The following is a 15881-nucleotide window of genomic DNA, read 5'->3' as shown; positions in this document are numbered from 1 at the left end:
TAAACAACAGAAACAAAATATCCAAGAACTATGGGACAACTACAAAAAGTGTGACAACTGTGATGGGAATTTCCTCAAATTGATTAACATCAGACACAAGATGGCAGATCCAGAAAGCCAAGAGCGAGCAAGCAGGATAAATGCCCCCTCCTCAAAAAAAAAAAAAAAAAAACTATACCTAGGCATATCATTTTCAAACTACATAAAATCAAACATAAAGAAAAATTCTGAAAGAAGCCAGAGAGAAAACACACATCACTTACAGAAGAGCAAAGATAAAAATCACATACAACTTCTCAGAAACCAATCAAGCAAAAGAGTAAAGTGAAATATTTAAAGTGTTGAGGAGGGCTTTCCCTGGTGGTCCAGAGGCTAAGGCTTCGCCTTCCAATGCAGGAGGTGCTGGTTCGATCTCTAGTCAGGGAGCTAGGATCCCACATGCCTCACAGCCAAAAAAACAAAGTATAAAACAGAAGCAATATTGTAACAAATTTAATAAAGACTTTTTTTAAAAAAGGCTTCAGAGTAGCATCAATCATATAAAAAGATAGGGGACTAAACAGCTAGCTTAGGAGACACCTCACCAAAGAAGATACACAAATGACAAACATATGAAAAGATGCTCCACATCATATGTCATTGGAGAAATGCAAATTAAAGCAACAATGAGACACCAATAAAACACCTATTAGAGGAACCTTAACTGATGGTCCAGAGACTGACTCCATGTTCCCAATGCAGGGTGCCTGAGTTCAATCCCTGGTGAGGGTACTAGATCCTGCAAGCTGCAACTAAGACCTGGAGCAGCCAAGTATATAAATATTGAATTTAAAAAAAAACAAAACACACCTATTAGAATACCCAAAAGCCAGAACACTGACAACACCAAATGCTGGCAGGAACACGGAGCAAAAGGAACTCTCATTCATTGCTGATAGGAATGCAAAATGGTACAGTCACTTTGAAAGACAGTTGGCAGTTTCTTATAACGCTAACCCTACACTTACCATACGATCTATCAATCATGTTCTCAGTATTTACCCAAAGGAGTTGAAAACTTACATCCACGCAAAAACCTGCAGGTAGATGCTGAAAATAATTTTATCAACAATTACCAAAACTTGGAAGCAACTAAGGTGTGCTTGAGTAGATGAATGGATTAACTGTGGCTCATCCGGAAGATGGAGGATTATTTATTGCCAAAAAGAAATGAGCTATCAAGCCATGAAAAGACATTAAGAAAACTGAAATACATATTATTTAGTGAAAGAAGTCAACTTGAAAAAGTCACATACAGGATGATTCCAATTCTATGACACACTGGGAAAGGCAAAACTATGGAGGCAGTAAAAAGATCAGCCAAGGGGTTGGGAGGAAGGTGGGATGAACAGGAAGAGCACAGAGGATTTTTTGGGCAGAGAGTGTGGCTGAACCACACTGACCCCATACTGTCAGTTCCATCTTAGGCCTGCAGTTCTCCCCTCTCGTTACTGAACTTAAGCCTCTTCACAAAGAATGTGCCCAAGCCAGGGAAGTTCTCTGTCAACTTTTACCCTTACCTTCATCTGATATGAAAACTCAAAGAATGCCTTTTGCTGATGCAGATTATGATACCCCCCGAGGGTAGGAAAAAACCAGGGTTCCAGTCTGTGCAGTCCTGCTTCTCACATGCTAGTCAGATTCTTTTTTTTTTTTTTCAGATTCTATTTTTAGCTTTGGCCCCTTTCCATCCCTCTGTACCTTCTGGATTGTCCAGCTGCTTACATGTAAATTCCTGACAAGAAACTTTGTAATTGTAGTTTAGGAAGTTGCCTCTTCATTTTTCTAACTCAAAGTTCCTTCTCAGTTCAGAGGATATTATTCAATATCTTCCTTTTCTTGGATCAGCTTTATATGACACTATGGTGGATACATGTCATCATACACTTGTCCAAACATACAGAATACACAGCACCAAGAGTGAACCCTAATGTAAACTATGGACTTTGGATGCCAAAGATGCGTCAGTGTAGGTTCATCAATTGTAACAAACGTACCAAGCTGATTGGGGGTGGGGGCAGGGGCAGTGCTGCTAATTTGAGAGGCTGAGCACACCAAAAGCGAACCCTAATGTAAATTATGGACTTTGGATAATGTTGATGATGTGTTAATATAGGTTCATCAATTGTTAACAAATGTACCAAGCTGACCAGGATGGGGGGATGTTGATAATGTGGGAGGCTGCACGTGTGTGGAGACAGGAGGTCTATGGGAAATCTCTGCATTATCTTCTCAATTTTGCTGTGAACCTACAACTGCTCTAAAAAGCAGGGGTGGGAGGAAGGCTCAAGAAGGGGGGGATATATATATATATATAATTATGATGATTCCCAATGTTGTACAGCAGAAACAATACAATATTGTAAAGCAATTATCTTCCAATTAAAAATTTTAAAATACAAAAAAATGATCTCAAATTTTTAAATTGTGATCTTTCCCATAATTCCCTCTTATTCTCTTTATTTTTCTCCATAGAATTTGTCACCATCTGACATACTATGTATTTCACTTATTTGCTTTATTGCTTTTTCCTTTCATGAGAATCTTCACTGAGGGAAAGAATTTTTTTTTCTTACTGCTAAGTATTAGTATTTAGAACCTAGGAAAGCACCTGGCACACAGCAAGTGTTCCATAAATAACTGTAGACTAAAAGTACAGTTAGGACATACCTAATATGCTTCCTCTTCATCTTCTGTAGGAGATCTTTTCTCTACCTCGCAACGTAGACCCACAAATCCAGGCAAAGTGCTCCCCAGGTAATTGTGGGGGTCCCCAAAGGAGGTCTTACGTGTACCAATGAGCAAGAATGGTGAGTCACAGACTGACACCAGACATTCCATGCAATTTTCCTGCTCAAGACTCCTTCTGCTGGGTATCAACTTGTCCTGGCTCCTAGTAAAAAAAACAGTGTCAGCCATTATTCCTCTGTTAAATGCCCCAAACCTTTGAAAGCTGTATAAAAACTGCTACAGAGTTATAAAATATTAATGCTACAAGAGATCTTTAAAATCAACTACTCCTGGGACTTTCCTGGTGGTTCAGTGGATAAGAATCTGCCTGCCAATGCAGGTGACATGAGTTCAATCTCTGGTGCAGAAAGAGTCCACATGTCACAGAGGAACTAAGCCCATGTACCATGACTACTGAGCCAGCACTCTACAGCCCTTGAGCTGCTACTGAAACTCCTGCACCTAGAGCTTCTGCTCCACAACCAGAAGCCACCGCAGTGAGCAGCCCGTGCACCACAATGAAGAGTGGCCACCGCTTGCCACAACTAGAAAAAGCCTGTGTGCAGCAGCGAAGACCCTGTGTAGCCAAAAATAAAACAATTTTTAATAAAATAAAATAAAATTAACTAGTCCAAGCCTCTCTTCTCATACTTGCACACAATGAGACATAAAAAGCAGGAGTTTTGCTCATGGCTCAGTTTGGTGTGCAAGCCAAGCCTATAACCAAGAGCCAAGACTAGACTCCTGAGGGTCCCAAGACTCAACAGTTCGCTTAAATATATCCGTAGTAGTTCTGTTGTACTTTTTTGCTTGGTTCATACGTTGCTAGTTTTTCTTCAGTTTTAATTTTTGGCTGGGTTGTGTGTCATGTGGGATATTTGTTCCCTGACCAGGGATGGCCCCCTGCATTGGAAGCACAGAGTCTTCACCACTGGACCCCCAGGGAAGACCCTATCTTTAATTTTCAAAGCTTGGTTTTCTGCTGTACTAATGGGAGGATAAATCAGCATTGTCATTTGGGAAAGAAACAAGAGCCTTAAATGTGTCCATACACTTTCATGTAATAATTGTATTTCTGGGAATTTATTCAGGGAAAAAAAAAAAAAGGCCAAAAATTGAAAACTTCTGCAATGGGTCCTTACTGTTTTTACCTACCCAGTGTTTCTTTTCCTTCTGCTGGTAACTGGATCCTTCTTTCATCTACCAGTTTATACCAGCAGATCTTGAGACTTTCCCCAAATACTTACAACTAACAATACTTAAAATATGCTTACTTTTCATAACTGACAAACAGTATACCGCTGATGTTTTCACTTGTCTTTCTTTGATATCTAGTCAGGGAGAGTACTTTTTCCATATGCTTATTGGCCACTTGTATCTCCCATTTATTTATTGAATAATCTTTTCATCTGCCTCTTCCCATCATTTTGTACTATGACTTTTGTCGTTCTCACACTACTAGGGGTGTCTCTGAGGTCTGTCTCTTTTCTTATTAACCTCGCTGTGCTCGCAGGTGTGGCATCCTGAGCTGAGCCTGGGTGAAGATGAGTATTTCCACAAATAGGAATGGGGCAAGGATGGCTCATCCAGTCTGTAGGAACAGGGTGGACAGTCTGTGTTGACAAAGGGGCACACACTGTATGACAACACAGTGCTTCTCAAACCTTTTAATTCTTAATTTTACTACTCAGGAAATCTAAATTGTGGGGCCCAACATATATTTTAAAACATTTTTCCAGTACAAACACTTGCTTTTTAATTGTGTCAATAAAGACATTTGGCAAGAGGAACGCTGTCAATATCACTGTGTTTTTAAAAAGAAGGAAAAGGAGGAGAGAAGAAAATAATTTCAGAATGAAGGAAAGGCCTCCCTGACAAAAGTAACCTTCTCACACGTGTGCACACATACCATCCAGGGAACCCAGGGGTCGGGGCAAACCCCAGCATGCAGGATGTGTTTAGAAACTCCTGCAGTAAGAGAGGAGAAACAGAGAAGTAATAGAGGAGAAATGGGGTGGATCAAGCCTTTTCCCCACGGGTTCCAAACGTGCCTGAGCAGGGAGAACAACAAGGCTAACCTCCAAATTTCTTCAGGCCTGTTTGTCTTCTTCAATCAATACTCAGCTTTCCAACCCCTGAATGCTGCTTTTGGTGGTGCCCTGTCTCCATGGTTACCGTCCTGCCCTCCCTCTCAGCTGCAGGGGAGCATTCAGTGTGTGATGGTGGTAAACTGCAGTGTTCTTTTGTTGTTATTCTTGTTAAAAATTTTTTATTTCATTTATGTTTTCATTTATCTAGGCCTAACTGTGTGGGATGCAGGATCTTAGTTCCCCAACTGGGGATTGAACCCGTGTTCCCTGCAGTAGAAAGCACGGAGTCTTAACCACTGGATCACCAGGGAAGTCCGTGCAGTGTACTTTGAATAGAAATATAAAACCTTCTCAGGAAGCAGTTAAGTTTTCCAAGCGTCTCTTCCCCCTTCTCTTTCCTTTCCCCCTTGGCAACGCTGTAGAGAAGCAGGAACAGGCCCCCAGCCTTGAAGTTCCTCTGATTGTCCAGTTCTCCGTGGAAAATCTTATTATTTGTTTGTCAGAACAAAGACAAAATCAATGTCCTTAAAAGGAGACAGGCAACTGCAGAGGACGATGATGCTCACCCAGGCAGCCTCCTCCTTTCCCCACTCCGGCCAGAATGAAGCAGAGGATGGGCAGACATGCTCAGGCTGTGCCTGGGAAGACCTCAAAGAAAGGAGTCTGTAGTCTCATCCCCTCCTTGGAAGAAAGCGGGGTTTGGAAAGACCCCCTTTCCCTTAGGACTTACCCCCAGGTACCAGACGCAGGGACTGTGAAAAGAATCACCACCTTATGACCAACCCAGGCCTTACAAAAGGAAAAGATTCTGGAAAAAAAAAAAAAAGGAAACGAGTCTGAAACAAGTCATTTGTGGTGGAGGGCAGCAAAACAGGCCCAGCGCCAGCAGTATACAGCTTCACTGTGCTTGACAGCAAGCAGAGAAACACGATCAGAGCAACATGTTGCTTCTCCCTTTCACTCCACTAGTTACCTCATCTGACCCCTTCTCTCTGCAGCATCTCAACTTCTTCCATCTGATAGTCCAACCTCACCCGGTGGAATTAAAAAACCTATATACCAGATACCTCTGGCTTAGATAGAAGTGCTTGAGAAAGGCAAGTCCTGGGTAGTCATTAACCTTGGTTTTTCAGAAAGATAAGAAAATAGGTGAGGAGGGACTTCCCTGGTGGTTCAGTGGCTAGGACTCTGTACTCAAAATACAGGGGGCCCCGGGTTCAACCCCTGGTCAGGGAACTATTATAGATCCCACATCCTGTAACTACGAGTTTGCATGACACTACTAAAGTTTCCAGATGCCACAAAGAAGATCAAAGATCCTGCGTGCTGCAACTAAGACCTGGTGCAGCCAAGTAAGTACATAAAATAAATATTTTTGAAATAGAAATAGGTGAGGAAATGTCTACATATTAGAGGCCACAAAATATGTTAAATCTTTATTTACTATTTAGTCTGTATCCTGTCCTGCTAAAACTGGGATTCAAAATCTTTTCATTTTCTTTTTTGTTTTTTACCTTCTCATTTTATTCATTTTCTTCAATTGAAGTACAGTTGATGTTGTGTTAATTATATTAATTTAACGTGTACAGCAAAGTGATTCAGTTACACACATATTTATATATGAAAGCTGAATATACATATTCTTTTTCAGATTCTTTTCCCTTATAGGTTATTACAAAAGACTAAGGATAGTTCCCTGTGCTATACAGTAGGTCCTTCTTTTAGTTTTCCTAAAAGGTCTAAGAGCTTTTTCCATCAATATTAGAAGGGCTGTTTTCATAATTCTAAGTATCATTTGCTGTAACCCAGAGCTTGTGACTGTTACAGGAATCTACGTTTGTTTGACTGCTTGGTATAGAAAACTGTCTTCATTTCACTTAAGTTGAAAAGTGTGTTAATCACCACAGGACGTTGACTTTATTCAGGGACCTGAGTGGGTACGTGTCATTATAAACCTTCTGTAACATGACTGCTCTATTTCTACTTAACTTCACTAATAAAATAACCTCTGTGGGTTCTCAGAAACCCAGCTAAAGGCATTCCTTCTTGTAAAAACAGAACAAGTGCAAATTAACAGATAAATCTCTGAGATTAACTGGAAAACACAATGTAGAATCATTTTTCCAAGATAAACCTAAACCAAGGAATCCAGGCAAATACCTAGGACAATGTAAAGTTCTCTGGACTTCCCTGGTGGCACAGTGGTTAAGGAGCCACCTGCCAACGCAAGAAACATGGGTTCAACTCCTGGTCTGGGAAGATTCCACATGCTTTGGGGCAGCTAAGCCCTCGTGCCACAACTACTGAGCCCATGTGCTCTAGAGCCCATGCCCTGCAACAAGAGAAGCCACCACAAGGAGCAGCCCTTGCTCACAGCAACTGGAGACAGCCCTCACGCCGCAATGAAGACCCAGCACAGGCAAAAATTAATTAATTAATTTTAAAAATAAATAAAGCTCTCACATCTCACTAGTGGTTCGGCCACATCAGACTTGGGTATGAGGGAAGAAGCCACTAAACCAGGGAGGGGAAAATTCCAATTACCCACTGGTGTTTCAATACTAATAACAGTATATCCTGCTCTGATATTTTGAAGGAAGACTGAACTAGCACCAGGCTTCCCTGGTGGCTCAGACGGTAAGGAATCTGCCTGCAATGCGGGAGACCCGTGTTCGATCACAAGGTCGGGAAGATCCCCCGGAGAAGGAAATGGCAACCCACTCCAGTATTCTTGCCTGGAGAATTCCATGGACAGAGGAGTCCGGCAGGCTATAGTCCATCAGGCTGCAAAGAGTTGAACACGACTGAGAGAGTAACGCACTCTGGACTAGCACTAGCCAGGCTAAGTGCTCACTGACTCAATACAGCCTTGTTCAGTAGGTACTACTATTCCCATTTACTGCTGGGGAAGCTGATGAACAGAGAGATTAAGTAACTTGCCCAGAGTCACACAGCTAATGAGTGGCTCAGAGTCCATGCATGGGCCACAACTCTTTACTGAATAAAAGGGAATCTTTCAGTCAACAAATATTTGAGCATCTGCCATAAAGTAGGTAATAAAGAAGCTCCACAAATATGATCTTTGCTCTCAAGGAGGGAAAAATTAATGGGGGTAATTTAGTAGGAGAAACAAGATAAACTCATAAGAAAATGGTGAAGCAGAACAAAATGAAGTTTCCTAAGAGCAGGCATGCATGCTAAATCGCTTCAGTAATGCCCACCTCTTTGTGACCCTATGGTCTGTAGCCTGCCAGACTCCTCTGTCCATGTGATTTCCCAGGCAAGAATACTGGAGTGAGTTGCCATGCCCTTCTTCAGGGGATGTTCCCAATCCAGGGAATGAACTCAGGTCTCCCACATCAGATTCTTTACCATCTGAGCAACTGGGGAAGCCCCTTCCTAAGAAAGGTATATACATTTTTACATAGGGGTTCAGAGCAAACAGGTGACACTCTCACTTCACATCTGGATTGGAAGATGAAGGCTTCACTCAGGAGATGGGATCTGAGCTGGATCTAAAAGGATAGCAGTATTCTTACATATATAGATATATATTTTATTTATTTTTGGCTGTGCTGGCTCACTGTTACTATGTGGGCTCTTCTCTAGTTGTGGTAAGCGGGGGCTATATTCTAGTCGCGGTGCACGGGCTTCTCACTGCAGTGGCTTCTCTTGCTGCAGAGCAGAGACTCTAAGGTGCGCGGGCTTCAGTAGTTGTGGCTCCCAGACCCTGGAGCGCAGGCTCAACAGTTGTAGTGCAGAGGACTCAGTTGCTCTGAGGCACATGGGATCTTCGCTCACCAGGGATCGAACCCATGTTTCCTGCACTGACAGGTACATGCTTTATCACTGAGCCACCAGGGAAGCCTAAGGACAGCAGTATTCTGACCAGAAGATATCTGGGGAAGGACAGAAGCAGTTCTAGGCCAAAAAAAAAGGAATGACATTAGGGAGTCCCATCCAGCCAGTGGGTATCCTGGTGGACCACAGTGGATCAGATGGAACAAAGCATGAACCAGGACCAGATCCCCTGATCCCCCACCTTGGGATCCCTCCCCTACTCTTCACTGCCTTGTTCGTCAGAACACTCACCTGGAGATGACTCATGCTTTTGTGCTTGACGAAACCTCCCTGGGACTCAAGGGCTTTAGTTTGGAAGGAAGTGACTCCTTCCTGGGCTGCTTCCTTATCTGGAGGTGAATTTCTAGCTCTGGCCTGGTGCCAAGAAGCTGAGAGTGATTTGATGCTAGTCGTTTACTGCTCTTATGATCTCTGCCACACCCACCTTGATATACCCCTTTTATAAGCCTCATGATGGCTTCTCTCTCCTGCTAGTGTTTATTAGAGGAGAATCTGGGTCTGACTCAAAGATAAAAGGTTTAGTCCATAATCACAGAGAGGCCAGAGTCAAGGGGAGATGACAAACACAAATTCATAACTGCATCATCACATGGTACTACAAGTAGTGATGGAGATGTGCCCAGGGTAAGCTGAAAAAGAAAAGGGTCCCCAGCCCAGACTGAGAGAATTGAGGTTTCCTGAGATGAGAGCAGTTAAGCTGAGATGCTCAGTGACAGGAGGCAGCCAATCAAAGGGGGCTGTGAGGTGTGGAGCACCTTCCAGGAAAAACGCAGAGGCAGAAAACAGGGTGGTGTCTATAAAGAACCATAAACAATTTGATGGGAGGCAGAGAGTGCCAGTAAAAAGGGAGGAGGGGAAGAAAGAGATATTTAATATGCCTTTGTGCCATCCAAAATACATAGGAAAATGTATCCTAAGCAGTAGATCCTCCGTAAATCTTTTAAAAAATAAATACAATAAGATAACGGATTAGGATCTCCCTGGTAGCACAGTGGATAGGAACTGCCTGCCAATGCAGGGGACATGGATTCAATCCCTGGTCGAGGAAGATCCCTCATACCGCAGGGCAACTAAGGCTGTGTGGCAGGACTACTGAGCCCAGCAGGTGCAACTACTGGAGCCCTTATGCCTGGGGTCTGGGTACCACAAGAGAAGCCCGTGCACTGCATCAAAGAGCAGCCCCTGCTCACCGCATCTAGAGAAAGCCCATGCACAGCAATGCAGACCCAGCACAACCAAAAATAAATAAATAAAATTATTTTTATAAAAGAGAGAATTAGGATTTAAGGGAAAAAAGAAAGAAATTTTAAAAAAAAGATGATGGATTAAATGTTCTCCAAAGTTCATTAAAGTTCCCAAGTCAATGCTGCTATAAGTGGCAGTGCAAGGCCTCTCTGAGATTTGAGTTCCAAAGGTTATGAGTTTCTGATGGAAGATACTGTCACTTACTCACTGCCTTGTTCAACTCTTTTGTGACCCTATGGTCTGTAGCCTGCCAGACTCCTCTGTCCATGGGATTTCCCAGGCAAGAATACTGGAGTGGGTTGCCATTTCCTAATCCAGGAGATCTTCCCCACCCAAGTATCAAACCTGTGTTTCCTGCACTGCAGGCAGATTGTTCACCGTCTAAACCACCAGGGCTGCTAGAGCAGAAGGCAAAGAGCAGGAAGATGGCAGCATGCCCCTGTGATCACCATCTTAGGTGACACAGAGGTGGGATAAGTCATCAAAATCATTACGAAGGGCTTACCCCATGGAAAATGGTTCACAAATTAAGGTCCTTCATGGTACCTACCCCAAGGCCAGTCCTCACAAGGCTATGAGGCTTTTGGGTCCACCTTCCCTGTGTGTGTTCAGTTGCTCAGAGGATCTTCCCAACCAAAGGATCACACCCATGTCTCCTGCATTGGCAGGAGGATTCTTTAGCAACTGTGCCACCTGGGCAACTGCTGCCTACAGACCTACAATATCAGAATGTTATATGCTGCTATGAAATCTACAACACAGGAACCCTAGCAATTGTCTAGGATTCCAGGTATCGGATATGTCTATCCATGGCTACTAAGGAAATTAGGGGAAGGGGAAAACCAGGAGATGGGAGACTCTTTACCACTTGCCCCTCCCACCTACCTGGACTGGATATTATGGAACCATCATCTTTGGTGGCTGCAGAATGAGAACAGTGTTAGGCCCCCTGAACTCACTCACTCCCTATCCAGGAAGTGCAGTTCCAAAATAAAAATAAAAATCTTTCAAATTAGAGGGGAAAAAAAAGAAGTGCTAATTCCCCAGGATGCCCTGTTTCTGGGGAACTCAGTGGGTGCTACCGAGTTAGGCAGGGCTGTTTATGCACCATGAGGCCATCCACCAAGAACCACAGGGAGGACTCCCCTGGCAGTTCAGTGGATAAGAATCCACCTGCCAGTACATGAGACACCAGGTTCAATCCCTGGCCCCAGAAGACCACATATACTGTGAGACAACTAAGCCTGGGTGCCAAAACTACTGAAGTAGGAGCTCTAGAGCCCCTGCTCTGCAACTAATGTAGCCCAACTAATGTCTCTAGGTGACAACTAGAGAAAGCCATACACAGCAACAAAGACCCAGTGCAATCAGAAAAAAATTTTAATTAAAAAAAAGCAGCACATGGATTCTTCAGGTGAGGTGGGCATGTTGGATCCCACTGCACCCCCTTGCTTATTCTCCCACCATTATTCCCTCCCCAGGGCTACCACATGCCTTGTTTCCCAATTTTGCTTTTTTGTGAAAATTCATGGTGAATCCCTAGGTTTGGGGATTCAAAGACCTTTCCCCAACCATGTAGTCTGCAGTAAGGACTTTTAGCTGGGTCCTGGTCTCATCATCCCACATTCTGCCCGTTTCATGACTGAAGCATGATGAAGGTGTCCTGAACCATACAGAAAACAAACTGGGTGGTTCCTCCATCACAGGTGTGACAGGAGTCTGCCTGGTTCTGGGCAAACTTTCTCTGGAGCTAATTCAAGTGTGGACGCCCTGGAATTTAACAAAGATAAGAATCCATCTGACATTTTACCATATTTATTAAACATATTTAGTTACTTTGCAATATAAATTCTGTTATCTACTAAAAGTTATGATATAGGACTTTCCTGGTGGTCCAGGGGTTAAGAAGTCACCTTCCAGTGCAGGGGACGCTGGTCTGATCCCTGGTCAGGAAATTAAGATCCCACATGCCTCAGGGGCCTAGAGAGGGTACTGGTGCTGCAGTGAAGATCCCTCCAGCCACAACCAAGACCCGCTGCAGCCAAATAAGTAAATATTTTTCAAAATTATGGCATAGCCAAAGGCTATTCATTATGTTTACAAGTGATCTCCTTAGTAAGAATGAGTTAACATCAATTATGATCTGAGAACTCAACTTTGATTAAATTTGTAGACTTTTCCCCTCCAGGATGAATTCTCTGAAACTCAACAATGTGAGCATTTCATTTAAAGCCTGAGCCACATTTGGTTATCACAAACAATAGAAACAGTAGCAGGCTGGAGTCTGAGATCTGAGGTCTGGTTCCAGTCCTCTCCTGCAGTTTTCTTTTCCCTCTGCAGTCCCACATAACCTAACCTGCTGAGCAGACAGATAGGTAGGTGTTCAATAAATACTTGTTGAACAAACATTCTAGGGTACATTTATAGGAGACAAGAGGGATCTTTTGTGGTGAGGAAATGTGGATGATTTCTGTTTTCTTCCGTTTTTCTGTATTTGCTAAATTTCGAACAAAGCAAATCCCATTCCAAAAGTTCCTCTAGTATGTGGGCATCGCTGCCCCTATGGCAGAAGGTGCTCAATGAAGGTCCCTCCTCTACCTTTTCTTTGGAATTCCTGATCATCCATGATGGGGAAGGAAATATTAACTCTGAAGAAAGTCAGGTCATTTCTTCTGGAAAACGAAGATTAAAGCTAGTCTCGGAGGAAGAAATGCCCGCAAGGCCCCCAGCCCTACACATCAGCCCCAAACCGCCCTCCGGTGCCCCAGAAGCGGGTAAGATCAACCCGGTGCAGCTCCTGGGACGCGGGAATGGGACGCCCTGCCCACAGCCGCGTCGTGCCCAGCCTTCTGCGCCTGCGCGCCCCGCCCCTGGAGACTCAAGAACGCTCATGGCCGCACTCTCGCAAGGCTCTGTGAACGCGCAAGGCAAGGCGGCCAGCGAGGGAACGTGCACCCTTTCTCCCTCTGGCGGACAACAGTGGAACAACGGGGCTTGGGGGAGAGGTTTTGGTGGATAGAGGGTGCCAGGAGTCGCAGAGGTACGTTCTGGGGGATCCGACTTCGTTTTGCGGCACCTCCCTAACCCTTCTTCCCCAGTCTTCATTGCCAGTTCAGAACAAGGGAAAAGGGAAGGTACCAACCTTGAGCCCTTAATATGTGCCAGGCCCTTTGCATCTATTATCTTCTTAAATCTTTCCACTGCATTATTAGTCCGATTTACAAAGAACGAAACTGAGACCCAGAGGGGGTGACTTAGTTAGAGACACACAGCTAACTAGTGATGAGTGTGGTACCCAGGTCTGTGTTCCAAAGTTTGCAGCCCTGACCTTTGGGGGGTGGGGCCCTGGACTTGGGAGACACCAGAGCCTATTTCTCCTCTCTCACTGAAAAGTCTCTGCAAGAACACCCAGAACCATTTCCATGGTCATTTGAAAGCAGCTTAGCTCGTTAGGCAGGAGAACTTTTCAGGCTGGTCCATGTGCCTAGGGCATCGAGCAGGACTCCAGCTACATCCTAAGAACTATAGGAGCTCAGGGCAAGACTTTCCCAGGTATCCCAACACACAGTCCTTTTCCAGGTCCAGTGGCAGAGGGAACACAGGAAAGGACCTGGAGGAGTCAAAGTGAAAATCCTCATTGATGAGGCTATCAGGGCTCATTGATGAGGCATGACAGGTTGATGTCGGGGCCTACAACTGTGGGACTGTTTAGGATGATGAGAGAAACAGTTTCTACAACACCCATCTGGTGACCAGACCTTTAGGAGAGATATACTATCCCGATGATGCCACCATCTCCTCTTGCCTTTCAAGAGAGACAGAAGTGGGTGGGAGGAGTGAGAATTTGTATAATGAGGCAGAGGCTGCTGGCCTGAATTTCCAAGGCAACCAAGGATAAAATTGTAGAAATGTCCAAACTGAGGGAGCTACAGATACTTTGGGGCTTCCCAGGTGGTTCAGATGGTAAAGAATCTGCCTGCAGTGCAGATCTGGGTTTGATGCCTGGGTTGGGAAGATTCCCTGGAGACGGGAATGGTTAACCCACTCTAGTATTCTTACCTGGAAAATTCCATGGACAGAGAAGCCTGGCAGGCCACAATCCATGGGGTAGCAGAGTCAGACATGACTGAGCGACACACACATACACATACATACAGAAAGCTGGCTGGCAGGTGGTCTGGATGACTTTGGCTTGTGATCCTGGAGGAGGCACACAAGCAGTGGCTCTCATTTCTTCTCAGGACAGCTTTGGAAGAGGCCAGAAACGAGAGGCAGAATCACGTGACGAGAAGGCAATATGGTTTTCTAGAAGGAAAGATGAATCCTGACATCCTAAAGGCATGAAACAGTCTGGGCTTCAGTCAAGTTGACCTGAGTTGGAATCCTAACTGTGCCCAAACCCAGTCTTCTTATCTGAGAGATGGACACAAAAAGAATCCCACTTTACAGTGTTTAAAAAGCAGCTAATAAAAAAATAAATAAAAAGAAGCTAGCATGTGTAGCACAGATGAGATTAGTGGGCAATTCTCTGAATAAAATCTAAAATTCATCACATTTTAAAAGACTGATCTAGACAAGAGAAGTTGATAAAAAGTGGTATAAAACATATTTATACAAGGTAGTCTTGAGGGAAAAATAATCCAACCGTATTTTAGTGAGCTGTCTTTCCCATCTCAACTTCCACAAACTGCCTGTACCACTCAGCTTGCTCTGACCTGGAGAGAACTTTGTATTCTATCATTTTCTTGCTCACATTTAGTCTCCTTGACCAGATTATAAACCGCTCAAATAAACACAGTCAACAAACCGTCCATTACATTCCAGATATTGGGTCACTGTCAACAGATCCCTAAAGACCTGGCAGTCAAGGTTGCCAAAATAAAGGTAGCCAGCATCATGGTGTGGAAACCAAGAGTAAACATAATCATGGTCTTGCCCAGAGCTGTGGTTTGGCTGCAACTGGGATAATGTCTATGGTTTTGGCTGCTTGCACCTCAAGACAGACATCAGGATGCTGTGGGCAAGCAGCTCAAATTTTCAAATGGATGGAAGTGTTTTCCTGAGTACAGGTTGAAAACATGGGGATCCCAGAGCCTGGCCCAGTGCAGGCAGAACACAGATATAATTTCCTGCAAAATGTGAACTGACATGGACGTGCTCCTCCGAGCCAGAACATTAAAACAAGCATGCTTCTTAAAACAATCTTAAAACAAAATATTATTTGGAATACTGACCGTGCCCTGCCAAATGGGATGAAAACAAGTAGGTGCAGTAAGCTTGACCAACACATTCATTGTTAAACATCAGAACCTGGGGAAACTGTGGCTACATGGGCTTCCCTGAGAGCTCAGCTGGTAAAGAATCTTCCTGCAATGCAGGAGACCCGTTTGATTCCTGGGTCAGGGAAGATCTCCTGGAGACAGGATAGGCTACCAACTCCAGTACTCTTGGGTTCGCTAGTGGCTCAGACAGTAAAGAATCCGCCCGCAATGTGGGATACCTGGGCTGGGAAGATCCCCTGGAGGAGGGCATGGCAACCCACTCCAGTATTCTTGCCTGGAGAATCCCCATGGACAGAGGACCCTGGCGGACTACAGTCCAGAGTCACCAGAGTCACAGGGAAACCTTTAAAATAGCTAAGTGACCCAAAGAACCAGAGTCAGGCCTTGCTCCCAAATCCAAATCTTGTTCCACTTCCTGAGGAACAGCCAGTTTACAGGCTGGAACTCCCTCTTCCTCCCTCTCTTGCCTCCCTCCAGGACAATGACAGCAGTTTTGGAGACAGAGATGGGATGCTCGGTAAGCAAAAATGAAAGGAATAAAAGGAGTGGGTTACACACTCTCCAGAGAGAACACATGATATTGAATATTTCAGAAACTGTAATGGAAACATTCTTCTATCTTAACCTGAATGGT

At 44.2% G+C, this 15881-nt stretch overlaps 1 non-coding gene across 1 annotated transcript; it reads left to right on the top strand.

The window, feature by feature from the left end:
• The first annotated feature begins 6021 nt into the window (after window positions 1–6021).
• Window positions 6022–6095, top strand: TRNAL-CAA. Its single transcript has one exon. It is a non-coding gene; the product is annotated as a tRNA-Leu (tRNA).
• Window positions 6096–15881: the final 9786 nt, after the last annotated feature.

Source organism: Cervus canadensis, chromosome 1, assembly GCF_019320065.1.
Source record: "Cervus canadensis isolate Bull #8, Minnesota chromosome 1, ASM1932006v1, whole genome shotgun sequence".
In the NCBI taxonomy this organism is placed as follows: Eukaryota; Metazoa; Chordata; class Mammalia; order Artiodactyla; family Cervidae; genus Cervus; species Cervus canadensis.
The sequence above is the reverse complement of the archived record's forward strand: the minus strand, read 5'-3'. Positions and strand labels throughout refer to the sequence as shown.